At 40.1% G+C, this 15,278-nt stretch overlaps 1 protein-coding gene across 1 annotated transcript in view; it reads right to left on the bottom strand.

Moving 5' to 3' along the window:
- SPAG17 (sperm associated antigen 17) overlaps nucleotides 1-15,278 on the bottom strand; it is a 235,476-nt gene that overhangs the window by 188,530 nt on the left and 31,668 nt on the right. The gene's annotated exons all lie outside the window — the stretch shown is intronic.

Raw genomic sequence — 15,278 nt, 5'->3', positions numbered from 1 at the left:
TGCTCTGTGCACTCAATGCACTTTCAACAACTTCTTTGTTATCACATGGTAATAGAATTGCCCATTTCCATCTCCATCTTTTGGGTTGAAGGGTGAAATTAATTTTGTGATGGGCACATGGTAAACAGCCAATACAATACATGCTGAATGAAAGAATAGGCATACAAATCACACAGCCCTTCACCAACATCGTGTGGGTTGTCCCTTGTATAAGGGTACCCTGCAACAGCTAGTGTGTCTGACATCCAGCCAGCCCTCCTCTCGCCAAGCCAGGGTGCTCAGAAGCTGGGAAAGCACTTGGAGCCAGTTCACTCATTGAGAAAGTGACTGGTGTCAGGGGAAGGGCCTGATATGCCAGAGACTCATCCACAAACCCACTGCACCAACATTTATTGTGTCCTGGCAAAGTGTGAAAATCAGTGGCTTCGGTTTCCAAATGCAGCCCTGGGCAAGTGCAAGACTATCCGCCAGGAGGGCGAAAAAATTAAAACCTCTGATGACATTTGCCTTTATTTTTGTCCTTTTTAATCCTTTTTTTTTTTTTTTTGAGAATGTTCTATTTTATTTGTAATCTGTATTCTTGTACATACTTCTCTCTGTATATACACACAACATACATGGAAAAAATGCTCAGTTGTTTTTTTTTTTTAACTGATGGGATATGTGATGAAAATAACTTGGGATTGCTAGCCTAGAGCACTGGGGTTTTAGTAATGAGTAACACATGTCCTCTAATGCTTATGCCGTTCACTATGAAGCAGGGGGAGACAGATAAAAACAAACAACCACAACACAACAGCAAGATGAACTTTGCCTACAGGAATCCAAGGAGATTTCACAAAAGAGATGGCATTTGAACAGGATTATTCGGCTGTGAAATGGGAACATCTAAGTCTAAATTCTACATAATTCTATTTAACTTGGTGCACTTGGTGAAGAAGGAGTATAAACTGAATTAAGTGCAAGATGGCTGAAAAAGAATGAGCTAGAGCTGTGACAAAACTGGCTTCATCACCTACAGTGATGGAGATGTGTGTGTGTGCTTATGGTGCAAGGTAGATGTGACTTGATACAGAAATTCTAGATTTACAGTCACTTCGTCATGCCTGATCAAGTTCTACCCTGATTTTTTAATCTGCTCAAAGGGTTCTAGAGAAAATCCTAAGTTAATATCTGCCAATTCATATTTTTATTTTTCCTGTATAATTGTTTATTACATTTTACAACTTTGTGCAGAGGGGTCAGTATTCTAAGCGGGGAATGTCTTTAGCCCTGGGAATGATGTGAATGACTGACAAAGCCTAACTCAAATGTCTTAAGCCAAACGCGTACCCTCAGAAGGCTGTGTTTGGCACAGTCCTTTTATAAACTTTAAGACCAAGGAGAAACACTTTCTCAGTAGGGGCACTAGGGAAAACTCCCAGAGCTGGCTCTTTTGTTCAGATGAATTACTAAGCTGGTTATATTTAACAGTTAGACTGTAGAGACTATGTCTCAAAGAGCTTGAAGTAACAGGGTGAACCCTGAATTTGGAGTCTAGGTTCCGACATGGGGCTCTGACATTACCAGCTGTGGGCACAGGGCAAGTCTCTTAACCTCTCTGAAACTCTTGGCTCATTTGCTACTGGAGAATAATAAAAGATAAGTCAGCCTTATAGTACTGTTGTGATCAAACCTGACATTGTGTGTGAAACTGTTGTAAACTCTCAAAGGCATCTTCCAAATGTGAGTTGTTGTTATTATTATTGTTAATATGGTCCCAGTAAAAAGCATTGCCTGTTTGATAAAATGCCATGTTCCATAAAATATTGATTCAAAAAAGACTGATTGCATGTAGAAGAGGTTTAGTTTCAACAAACTCATTCAGTGGTGATGCAGAAATTATTTCTGGGACTTACATCCTTACCCAAAGCCTGGGATCCTGTTAACTCCTTCCCCCGCTGTCCCTGCGCAAGTGAAAATCCCCTCAAGGGCACAGCCTTTATTTCTGATAAATAAACGCATGCTGCTAGGAAAATGCTATAATAAGTCAGCATTCTGAAAAGGCAGTTTCATTTCATCTGAGCCAGGGTTTTACGGACACTATGCCTGAACTCAGGTGTTGCGGGGGCTGTTTTTGGACAGGCAGAACTTCCAGCACCTCTTAAATCACATCACAGGGCAACTGCCCATTCCACCTACACACAGGGCGGGCCTGCATACATAAAACAGGACTCTCAAACCTCTACCATCTGATGACTCATCCTTGTCTCTGCTTTCAGAAAGTACCATACACAGACTTTACCAGTCCAATGCATTTTCTTTTGCTTGCTCCAAAAAGGAGAGAAAATATGTGTGTGTGTGTGTGTGTGTGTGAGTGTGTGTGTGTGAGTGTGTATGTATGTGTTCCTCCAATGACTGAGGAATCCTGAAATGAACCTCTATAGGAAACCCCTGACAATGCTCTGTGGATGGTTTTTGTACAGGGGATTGAAACAAGTTGGCAGGAAGAAGAATTCTTTCTGCATAATTCAAAGCAGACATTTTATGAGGGGAGAAGCAAATCAGAAATTTGCTGTCAGTCCTTGAAATTTTAGTAGTTACAAAAAGTAATATATTAGCCTCTTGCATTAAATCCAGATAGGATCTATCCTTTTTCCCCCTCTCAATAATATTCCTAAAATGAATCCTTGAGAATGTAATACAAGACTAGCTCCTCATAAATTAGTAGGACTCAGCAGTGGTGGCCTGTGACTAGGTTACATGTTATTAGCCTGTGCTCTGTCTCTCTGCAGCTCCAGCAATAAATGGAAGAATAATACTGTAAGACTTGAGAATAACTAAATTAATTATGCATTCCTATCTTCTTTAATATAATCTAATTAAATATTTCCCAATGAGTGAGTGAGCCCAGACTGAGTTTGTCTCTTTCAAATAAAGACTTGATAAAGGCTAGCACAAATAATAAGAAATTTGTTCATTTGGGAATGTTTGATGAAGTACATGGTACTCTGCAGGGTATTCTATTGGCCTTGCTCACAATAAGCACTCTATAGATTTCAAATGGTAATGAGCATTGTTATCCAAATAAGGATGAAGTTGAAAGATGCAAATTTAAAGGACTAGGTTTATTGAACAATTTCACCTTTTCTAGGAAAGAATTTTTGTAGGACTGGTTTTCTATTTTTCAAACCTTTAAACTTGTAATTATATATTGAAATATATTTTTGAAGCAATAGAGAAATCATATTTTAGATAACTTACATGATCAGGATACTTAATTGGTTTTGAGTGTTTTGGGGTTTTTTGGCCAGTCACATTTGTGAAATAGAAGAATGGATGGATTTTAATATATAAATAGCTATCTGAAATCCACTTATTTAAAATTAATATTCTTTGAGTTAATATGTGCAGTTGCTTTTCAGTAAATATAAATGAATTCCTATTTGTCTATTCTATCATCTTTAGTTTGATATTTCTTCTTCCTTTCCTTGCTACCAAGGATCTAGGAGAGAGAATTTCAGAAATAGAGGTCACACTAAAAATATGTAGAAGCATGAAAATTGTTACCATACTTCAGTTCCAGCTACACATTCTCCTCCTCTAAGGAAGCAAGGCTGTCTGTATCTTTGTTGCATCTTTGACTATTTTGGTAACTGCTCTGCCCCTCCCTCTCTCCTCTTTCCAACATACCCTGTCTGGGGACCATTACCCTTTTGGCTGAAAGTTGGGAACAATAAGCGAGGTCAGCCACAGGTCTCAATGAATAGCAGATTCAATTATAACCAGGGATTAAATCTATAACTTTTACATCAGACTTGCCACAAGGTATTAAAATGTCATGAAATAGCAAGAAACAAACATATTGTTTACAACATGATGGACTACCAGGTCTTGAGGGAAGAGACCAGGCCTCATGTGCCATTTATCCAGACTGTGATAGCAACTCTGTAAGTGTCTGCTGCATGAGGACTGAGCTGGGATGAGCATCTACCATACTCTTCAGTCTAGGGAGATGCAAAAGGAAGAAAACATGAAATGGGCGTAGAGGACTCTAGGTTCTTATTTTTTTTCAAATTTTTCGGACCTATATTTATAGCAAGAAGAAATATTTACAACACAAACCACATACATACACACAGTTGCCACCAACTAAATATCTGTGTAAACCGCCAGGCTGCTACCCACAGTTAGAAAACCACTGCGTGGGATATGGAACCAAAAACAAGAGGAAATGGAAGGGACCAAAGCCTCTGGTACCCAGGAAACATTCCTGAACGACTGCTGTTGAAATGGTCCACTGTGTCCTATTTGTGCCTTCCAGTAACTCTCGCTAGTCCTTCATTAACGAGCTGGTTTCTTCAGACCACAAACACCTCTTCAATACTTATGCATCAACACCATGCTAAACAGGCAAAGATACAAAGAATGAAAAAGACCAAAAAAGCTGACTTCCTCTCTGACTTCTCTATACCACCTCTCAGACACATAAAATTTACTCCAAACTGTACTTCCACACCTTCCCCAAATTTAATCTTTTTCAACTTTTTATATTGAAGAGGATATTTTTACTTAGCTTCTCAGTTCAGGACTTTAAAATCACCCGGACATCTTCTTGTCCTTCCCCCCTCCCATGTCAGGGACACCATCCTGCATTTTCTTCCTCCTTAATATACTCTTGGCTCAGATGGTAAAGAATCTGCCTACAATGCAGGCGACCTGGGTTCAAACCCTGAGGCGGGAAGATCTCCTGGACACAAGGACCTACCAATTCCTTCAGATCTGGCCTCTGCCCACTTCTCTATCACACTCTCTCTCTTTAATGAAATTCCAAACACAACTGGCTTTTCTTATTCCTCTGAGAGGCTGACATTGTTCCCTTCCTGCCTCCAATTCTTTTCACATGCTGTTCCCTTGACCTGAATAATTTTCCCTGTCTCTTATCACTTGGCTCTTTTTCATCTTTTAGTTTATCTCCAAATACTCAGTTGAAAGTATTTCCCATGTAATTCCTTCTGATGTAAAGCAAGTATTGCAACTTATACTAGTGCATGTGTTTGCTTATTTGATCTTTGCTTAATGTCTTCCCTTCCCATTCGAAAGTAAACTCTCTGGGGGCAGGAAATTATATCTGTTTTATACATTAAGATAAATTCAACCATAGATTTGGTACATGACAGACCTTCAGATGGGCTTCCCTGCTGGCTCGGATGGTCAAGAATCTGCCTGCAATACAGGATATCCAGGTTTGATCCCTGGGTTGGGAAAATCCCCTGGAGAAGGGAATGGCTACCCACTCCAGTATTCTTGCCTGGAGAATTCCATGGACACAGGATCCTGGCAGGCTACAGTCCATGGGGTTGCATAGAGTTGGACATGACTGAGCAAACAACACAGTACTACTACTAGAAATTCAAATATTTGTGCAATGCATAAAATAAAGAATTTCTTAAACCTTAGTTATCACTTGATCATTTAGCCAAAGCTGTGTACCTGTGTACCACTGATTGAGCAGATAAATAAAATGTGGTAAATACATACAATGGAGTATTACTCAGCCTTAAAAAAGGAGATTCACATTTGCTACAATATGGATGAACCTTGAAGACATAATGCTTAGTGAAACAAGCCAGTCCCTAAAGGCGAAAACAATCATACTATATAATTCTACCCATATGAGGTATCTAGAGTTTTCTAATTTTTAGAAACAGAAGATAGAATGATGATTATCAGGTGCTGGGGGTGGGAAGTGAGGAGTTGTTTACTGAATACAGAGTTTCAGTTTTATAAGATGAAAAAGTCATGAAGGTTTTCTGCACAGCAATGTAAATATACTTAACACTACTGAACTGTACACTTAGAAACAGTTAAGATGGTAAGTTTTATGTATTTTTTACCACAAAAAAATTTTAAAACCCTGTTTATAGGTATTTCAATTCTTTCATGTTTTCTGGAATACAAAACTGCAACAATCACCGAAACTGAGAACAGAAATTAAAAAAAATAATAACAGCTAACCCTTATTGGATCATTATTCTAGATCAAGCACTATGCTTCTTTCTGTTTCCTTTTTCATTTAATCATCATTACAGCTTTATGAGGTTGACAGCATTATCAACTCTGAGTTTACAAAGAGAAAACTTAAGTACAGCAGAGTTATGTAATTTGTCCAAGATTACATAGCTAGTGGGTAGTAGAATCTGCATATGAGCCCATGCGTCTGGTTTGGACCAGTGCATCTAACTCCTGGGTACAGGTCTCATCAAACTAGTAAGAGACACTCTGGAGATGAATTTAAGCTCTCAGTAATTAGTTTGTTGTTAAGTCACTAAGTCATGTCTAACTCTTCGATCTCATGGACTGCCACACATCATGCTTCCCTGTCCTTCACCATCTCCTGGAGTTTGCTCAAACCCATGTCCATTAAGTCGGTGATGCCATCCAACCATCTCATCCTCTGCCGTCCCCTTCTCCTCCTGCCCTCAGTCTTTCCCAGCATCAGGGTCTTTTCTAACGAGTTGGCCCTTTGCATCAGTTGACCAAAGTATTAGAGCTTCAGTTTCAGCAGATAGATCTTTTTTCTACACCTTTATCTCTGATTAATTTGCATTAAATTCTCTTATTTCCCATCTTTTCCTCTTTCTTCCAAGGAAAAAACTCAGTCACCTTAACCATATAAATCTTAATTGTAAGAAAAAAAAAATTTCTTTTGATCCAAACATTTGAGCAGAAGCCACTCATCAACATGGCTCAAAATAACTAAAATTGTTCAGCACCTTCATTATCTGCTAATATATCTTCATTGTTTTCACCTGAGTAGTAGGAAGAGTAATAAACATATAATAGAACTACTTAGAGGTTAATTCTAATTACTGAGAGTAGCTTGTATTCAAAAAATGTGCAACCACAACTACCACTTGTAGAATCTAAACTAATTTCAATTTTTGCGTAAGACAAGCAGAAGGAACAAAAAGAAAGTGAAATCGTTCAGTTGTGTCCGACTGTTTGCGACCCCATGGACTGTAGCCCACTAGGCTCCTCCATCCATGGGATTTTCCAAGCAAGAGTGCTGAAATGGGTTGCCATTTCCTTCTCCAGGGGATCTTCCCAACCCAGGGATCAAACTCAGGTCTCCCGCATTGCAGGCAGACACTTTACCGTCTGAGCCACTAGGGAAGGAAAAAAGGCTTCCAAATTAATGAGGTACTTAACCTGCCTGAGCTTCACTTTCATCATTTTCCCATTATCTCCTGACAAGTTGTTGAGAAGATTAGGTTAGTTAATAGATACTAAACACCCAGCACACAAAACTTGGTGCAAATTAAGTGCTCGATGGACAGTAACTATTATTACCATACATAAAGGGGGTTTACTGGCAGTCTTAGATACAAGAATTGGATGAGATTGTCTTTATGATTCCTTCTCCAGTATCCTTCCAATCATGGTAGGCATGAGGTGTAACATGTTGGAGAGGCTCCAAAGCCACCCAAGCAAAGGCAATGATGGCCACTCTTTACCACTTGAACCTTGCTTTATTATTGTGGCTGCTCCTCCACTAATATCTGTGTCCTGGAATCCTTGACTGGATTCTTGCCTTGCCCAGCAGTTCTCCCACTGACCTTGGTCCTAACCAGCACCCCAATCCTCACACACTGTGCATTTCGTGTGGATGGATCCCAGGGTCCTCAGCTTTGGGTATCACTCTTCCCCACTGACTACCTGCCTCCTCAACTGCTGACTATTTGCTACATGGGCTTGGCCAGCTGCCTGGGCCGCGGGGTGGAAAAGAGCTGGGGGCACGATTTCGATGTCTTTGCTTGAGTTGTGCTTTTTTTTGAAAACAGAACTTCAGGTTTCTGACGTGAGAAGCAAACATATTTTCACCCCAGGAACCCTGACCTCCTGCTCCTGTTACCAGCTTGGCTTTACCTTCTCTGCTGGACTGCTCTGGCCGCCAAAACGCGGAGGCTCAGGGTTGATAACCCATCTGGCTGTTTTTCCCCATCTTAACAAAATTCTTTCAGTTGTAACTCTTCATAACTCTTTATAAACATTTCTAGTATTGTGATTTCTCCTCATTTTCCCTTCTTTGGGTGAGAAATGCCTCCAAAGCTCACATTTTGGCACAAGAATCCCTAGATTGTTTTTATAGTCCCAGCGTAGTACTTCTTTGTTACAGCTCAATATTCCTAAATTTTGTTCCAAGTCATTATTTTACATTTATAAATATCGGGTTGTATTAATTGGTTCCAGCTTTCAAAATGTTCCATCAGAGGTTATTTTCTGCTATTTTGATAGTGGTTTCTAAACCTGAACGCGCCAAGGCCCTGATGTGGGCCGTGTTCTCTAAGCATCCCTAAAGGACTGATGTGGAACAGAAAAGATACGCAGACCCCGGGCCTCGCTGTGCTCTTTGAAGACTATACTGGCCATAATAGCTTCAAAGAATTTCAACAAGTTCCTAAGACATGACCTTCGCTTTCCGAAAACCACGTTGGCCAGGCTTGTCTTAATCAAGCTGTGCTTTTCTAAGCATCCTTTTACTTGATCTCCTGCAGCAGTTTTTAATACTTTCCCTACAAGTGAAGTTAAACTAACTGGCCTGTAATTTCCTGGTGTGTCCCTAAGCTCTATGAAATAACGGCATTAGGTTGGCTACCTTCCAATTCTTCCCGAATTTTTTAGTTTTGTTTTAAAACACAGGATTGAAAAGGCCAGAGAATGCTTCCTGTCTCGCTTTCCCTTCGTTCCTTCCATGACATACTGCTCTCTCTGCTCCCAGTAGATCTGCCATTTTAATAACTTCAAACCTCTTAAATGTGTTCACATATTATTTGTTCCTATCTCTGAAGCATGAGTTTTCCATTTTTCATTTTGACAAGGGCCACCCCCCAAAACAAGGGCTTACAATTCTATCGAACAGACTTAATTCGAGGCACTCTTTAAGGAATGAGTTTCACATTAGGAATCTGGAAAAGGGTGGCAACTAGATAATAATTAAGCCTCTGTTTTTACTTGTGAGTTATTATGAATACATGTTGGGGAAAAATTTGAGAAATATGTCTACACACCCAGGAGTAGGGACCAAAAAATGGACTATTACCTCTGGGGGTTATAATCTAATGTACTAGCAAAGAGTCTTTAAAAAATGTGGTGAAACTAATTAGATCTGAAGATATAAAAATTTGCATACTATACTTGTTTTAACTATATTTGGTTAATAACTCATATCTAATATAAAAGTCTTTCCACATTTAATGATCTCCTAAAATTACTTCCTAATGGAAAAGCCCATCTTTAATATACTTTGATAAAAGGTTTCATTTTTTACTGATGGGGTAAAGAGGAAAATTAATAATTATTTGTATTTGTAAAATTGCAATGTATTACATGAAGTTTAGGATTGTCCATGTTTGTTATTGTATAGAATTGACTATTCTTTGGAGTGAGCCATAAGTGAGGATATAAAAACTTTTATTCTTTATGGATGACTTTGTTTCAGCAGACTGTTGGGATTGTGTTTGTATAGTGACCCAATTTGTCTTTTCTGAATAAGTCAGAGACAGGCTCATAAACCACAGTCTGTGTGTGGACAGAGTCTCGCTTCCCATAGTGAGGTACAGTAATCACTATTATGAAATAAGAACTACGGAGTGCAATATAAAACTTTTAAGGCAGCTGACTCTGATTTCAGATAAGTTGGGTAAATGACCCCTTTGCCCAGTTGGTAGTCTTTTCTTTCTAATTCATCAAAGCCACAATGTCAAAGTCTGAAAATTTTACATCTAAGAGAGTTTCAGAAAAACATCTATTTCTGCTTTATTGACTATGCCAAAGCCTTTGACTGTGTGGATCACAATAAACTGGAAAATTCTAAAGGAGATGGGAATACCAGACAGCCTGACCTGCCTCTTGAGAAACCTGTATGCAGGTCAGGAAGCAACAGTTAGAACTGGACATGGAACAACAGACTGGTTCCAAATAGGAAAAGGAGCACGTCAAGGCTGTATATTGTCACCCTGCTTACTTAACTTATATGCAGAGTACATCATGAGAAACGCTGGGCTGGAGGAAGCACAAGCTGGAATCAAGATTGCCAGAAGAAATATCAGTAACCTCAGATATGCAGGGATATGCAGGGAGAAGGCAATGGCAACCCAGTACTCTTGCCTGGAAAATCCTATGGACGGGGGAGCCTGGAAGGCTGCAGTCCATGGGGTCACGAAGAGTTGGACATGACTGAGAGACTTCACTTTCATTTTTCACTTTCATGCATTGGAGAAGGAAATGGCAACCCACTTCAGTAGCCTAGAGAATCCCAGGGATGGAGGAGCCTGTTGGGCTGCCATCTACGGGGTTGCACAGAGTTGGACACGACTGAAGTGACTTAGCAGCAGCAGCAGATATGCAGATGACACCACCCTTATGACAGAAAGTGAAGAGGAACTAAAGAGCCTCCTGATGAAAGTGAAAGAGGAGAGTGAAAAAGTTGGCTTAAAGCTCAACATTCAGAAAACTAAGATCATGGTATCCAGTCCCATTACTTCATGGCAAATAGATGGGGAAACAGTGGCTGACTTTATATTTTGGGGCTCTAAAATCACTGCAGATGGTGATTGCAGCCATGAAATTAAAAGACACTTACTCCTTGGAAGGAAAGTTATGACCAACTTAGATAGCATATTAAAAAGCAGAGACATTACCTTGTCCACAAAGGTTCGTCTAGTCAAGGCTATGGTTTTTCCAGTAGTCATGTATGGATGTGAGAGTTGGACTGTGAAGAAAGCTGAGTGACGAAGAATTGATGCTTTTGAACTGTGGTGTTGGAGAAGACTCTTGAGAGTCCCTTGGACTGCAAGGAGATCCAACCAGTCCATCGTAAAGGAGATCAGTCCTGGGTGTTCATTGGAAGGACTGATGCTGAAGCTGAAACTCCCAATACTTTGGCCACGTGATACGAAGAGCTGACTCATTAGAAAAGACCCTGATGCTGGGAAAGATTGAGGGCAGGAGGAGAAGGGGACGACAGAGGATGAGATGGTTGGATGGCATCACTGATTCAATGGACATGGGTTTGGGTGGACTCCGGCAGTTGGTGATGGACAGGGAGGCCTGGCGTGCTGTGGTTCATGGGGTCGCAAAGAGTCGGACACGACTGAACCACTGAACTGAACTGAACTGAACTTATAAATGCTCAGATACCATTGTGTATCAGATTTACTCACAATTGGGAGAATTTTTGCATATATGATACACACAGACCTCTCTCATAGATAACACTTCAGTTGGCTTTGAATGTCCATCAGTATCTTCCTTTCGGTTTTGGTCAGAACTGAGTACACTGGCCAATGAACAGGTCAGATTCTCTATGTGGACCATGAATGAGTGAGTGAGTGAAAGTCACCAAGCCATGACTGACTCTTTGCAACCCCATGGACTGTAGCCTTTCAGGCTCCTCTGTCCATGGAATCCTCCAAGCAAGAATACTGGAGAGGGTAGCCATTCCCTTCTCCAGTAGATCTTTCCGACAAGGGATTGAACCTGGGTCTCTTGCATTGCAGGCAGATTATTGACCATCTGAGCCCCCAGGGAAGTCCAGTATGTGGACCGTGAAGGACACACAAAAATATTTGTGCACATTTAGAGAATAAATTTAAACGCAGGCATGAATATTAAAGCATGGATTTTTTTCCCCCAGTGTTTTAGATGGTTTCACATAAAATTCCACCTTTAGGATTTTACAGTTGTAATTGACATATGTACAGGGTTTACCTTTCCTAATTTGTATGCATGGTACCACGTAAGGACAAATTTAGTACACATGCAGCCTGTCTTCTCCTCCATTTCTGTTCCTTTGCTTGAGCTGTTTGTTCCCTTTACATAGAACACCCCCACATTTGAAAGTCAAGACCTATCTCTATCCAAGGGTGGGCAGCTTTGAGCCAAGTGAAAGAAGACTGGGTATGTGGCAAAGTGGAAAAATCTGAGGCTATGTATTTAACTATGGTAAATTCATCAAATCCAAGTTCCTCACATTTTCTCATGACTAAAATTCCTACCTTCTCTATGCTCCCATTGCCCTCTATGTAAAATGGGGATATATATGTATATAATTTTAACTGTAGTATGGGTCAATTGGGACAATATATTTAAAAGATCAAAATTTTCAGCTCCACTTCCTTTCCAATGCCACCTTCTCCGCAAGGCTCCTCTAGGTCTCACCACCTAGGCTAACCTAACCTCATCTTCCTTAAAATGCCCAGAACACTCCATTTCTCCCGCATAGACTTCACTGACAATTTTCTGCATTGTGTTATACAATTTAACAAACATATATTGAATACCTACTCTGTGTCAGGCATATCTATTTTCTTTTCTTTTTTTCCCCCTAACTAATCCTTAAACTTCTTGAGGTTAGAGTCTTTATACTATTCATATTCCACTCCTTCCACTGTCTAGATAGTCTGACACCTAGTGCTTGAATAAGAATGTATGTATTGTTTGTCGTTTAGTAAAACCGGTCACTGATAATGCAAGAAATGTCTGTATATCCATTCTCATATGTGTACACATCTTCATATAGAATGACATGGTGGAAATTATATGCAATGCCAGTGTATGGGATCATAACCATCTTCATCTTCATGATGAAATACTACCACCACTACTACTACTAGAATTATGAAGTGGTAGCTAACATTCCTGAGACCACATACAAAGGGGCAAATTCTCTCCCCATTCCCACGTGGGTCTTTGTTGTAGTTCCTTCTAGAGCAAAACTAATTTCCCTAAAGAGAAGGTGAAAGAACACATGGATTGCTATGTCTCTGTGGAATCACATTAGCAAAAACCTAAGCATGTTTTCAAAGAATGATAATTTATAAATAAAGACTATCTCACAAACACAATACAGTGGCTAGATGAAACTCTAAAGTTTCAGGGGGAAATTACATAATTTCAAAATGAGGCTGTGTGTACATAGCACCAAGTCATCCAAATGAAACCTGAGCAAATCACTGTGGAATGTGGTCTTTGCTGGCCCAGACATTTCAAGTCGTTATTGGAAATATGTAATGTGGTTCTGACACTCTTTTGCTACTCATGGATCAACTGCATTTGAGTGAAGTTTCACTTGAATTCTCTGCTCCTAATCGACCGCAGATTGGGAAACCAGAAAGCCAAATAGGTTAGAATTGTGTTTAAAGTATGAACGAAGAGGCTCTGATTTAAGGCTGATGAGAGAGAGTATCCTACAAGTAGAAGTCAGTGTCAGTGCATAGCCTTTATATTATCTATTTTGAGTTCTCCCTCCTCCAAAATGGAGATTTAAAAGGAAACAGAACTCTATGAATTTCCCATGTAACAGAAGCAATTTTGTTGGATTATCTTTTCTTCCCCCACCGTAGAGCTTCCTTTGAGAAGAAAAATAAAAGACTTCCTAAACAGGCTCTTGAGGAATTCACCTGTGGCCACTGTCCTAGTTGTTACCAACCATGAAAGATTTTAACCAGAAATAGAGTTAAGAGCAGGCTGTCTGCATGCCTGGAAGGTCCAGAGGTCCTCAAAGAGTTTGGCTTCTGGGCCTCCTTCACGGCCACCACTCCTAACTGCGTTGAGACTCTCAGTAGGCACTGGCTGTAGCATTTCACTTCTCCTGAGAAGAGGGGCCAAAACAGGTCCTAAGTGTGGAGGGACTGAGGTTGGAGATGTGTCCTCTTCTCCAGATGTGCACGCTGGCCTTGGCTGATACTACCCAGGAACCTGCATTTATTTTATGCGTTTGATCCACTTTTGCTACAGTGACTGACATTAATGCAGGTTTGGTGCACCCCAGGTCCATCTCTCTGCTGCTCATCCTGCCTTCCCTTTTCTTCTGAAACCATTCAGAAGAGCGTCTGTGAGCCGGTGTGGGAAGCTTGTTGCGCAAATGCTCCATTGGAAGAATGTGGGGGAGCCAGATGTGAGATGGACCTCCTCTGAGTGAAGGCTCCTCGGAATCACAGCACAGATTGGAGAGGAATGGCTTTCTAATTGAACTCGAGGTCTGTAACATCGGGCTATCCCACATCCAAGTCAAGATGCCTGTCCACATCAGATGTAAAAACTGGCCCGTTATCATCTCTGATTTTCTCTGAGCATCTTTGAAGAAGAAAGAGTCCTTTGGGTGGGAGGGGGAGTGGGGGCTAATTGATCCCAGGCCTGAGAATTGGACGTGGATTTCTATGGCTACTTCAGAAGAAAACTTCCAATATTTTAAATCCAGGTATCACATAATGTTTCAACTTGGGCACACACATGTGGGACATCCTAACAAAAGCTAGAAGGCACGTTCTCTGACCTTAACAGTGCAGAACGAGTTTTCCATGACAGCAGGAGCAGTGCAGCAAGAGTTAATGCTACAAAATCCACAGAATTGGCAATCGTAAATAAATCCAGGGGAGCTTGTTCAGATAGTACTCAGGCAACACTACAGAGCCTATTATGAAACCATCCAAGAACCGAGACACATAAAAACTTTATTAGTCATCACTGAAATAAAGTGCAAACAAGTTTGTTTTGAAAGATCCCAAAATCTTAATGCTTTTGGTCTGCAGAGTCATAAAAATAGTGCCTGACAAATTTTAAGCGATATTCTAATTAATTGTTGGATTTTTATAGTTTCTTCTAAGTTGGATATTAACAAGGCAGGGTAAGAGGAAAGCCCCTGTACTGGGCCTGAGTTCTAAGTCCTTTGCACAAACCCACTGGCCAGCCAGGCCAGATTTTTGCATCTGCTAGAAGCAGAATGGATCATTAATCTGAAGATTATTGTTATTTTCACACTGATTAGAGTAGAATGTGACGTGTACGCAAAGTTCACAAATGGATGGAAAATTATTCCAGTTGTTTCTCTGCCATGTGCAGGAAGCACTTTCTGGGGCATTTTTACATTGTTTCTTTGGTGAAACTAACACTTGGTAATTCACCAATAACACGACCCCCTTTAATACCATAATACACTTAGTAATTACCATAAAAAAGTATGACCCAACACTTTTATATACACACATTTCTGATTTACAGTCTTCAATTGGACACAGTGATAGTGTAGACAATGTGGGACAACTTTTTTCCTAAAGGGGGATTTTGTTAAAAGGGAAAAAGATTTTTTACATGCCCATCATTAGGAATAAACAGCCCCAACAATGAGAGGGGATTTGCTTTCAAAAAATGAATTAATTTTTTTTAAAAAGTGACTATAAAATTTTTACTTCAGTTCTTGTGTTTTAAAAAATTACAGAAATCTCTTCAATCAATAC

The sequence above is a fragment of the Cervus elaphus genome, chromosome 20, assembly GCF_910594005.1.
Source record: "Cervus elaphus chromosome 20, mCerEla1.1, whole genome shotgun sequence".
Lineage (NCBI taxonomy): Eukaryota > Metazoa > Chordata > Mammalia > Artiodactyla > Cervidae > Cervus > Cervus elaphus.
The sequence above is the reverse complement of the archived record's forward strand: the minus strand, read 5'-3'. Positions and strand labels throughout refer to the sequence as shown.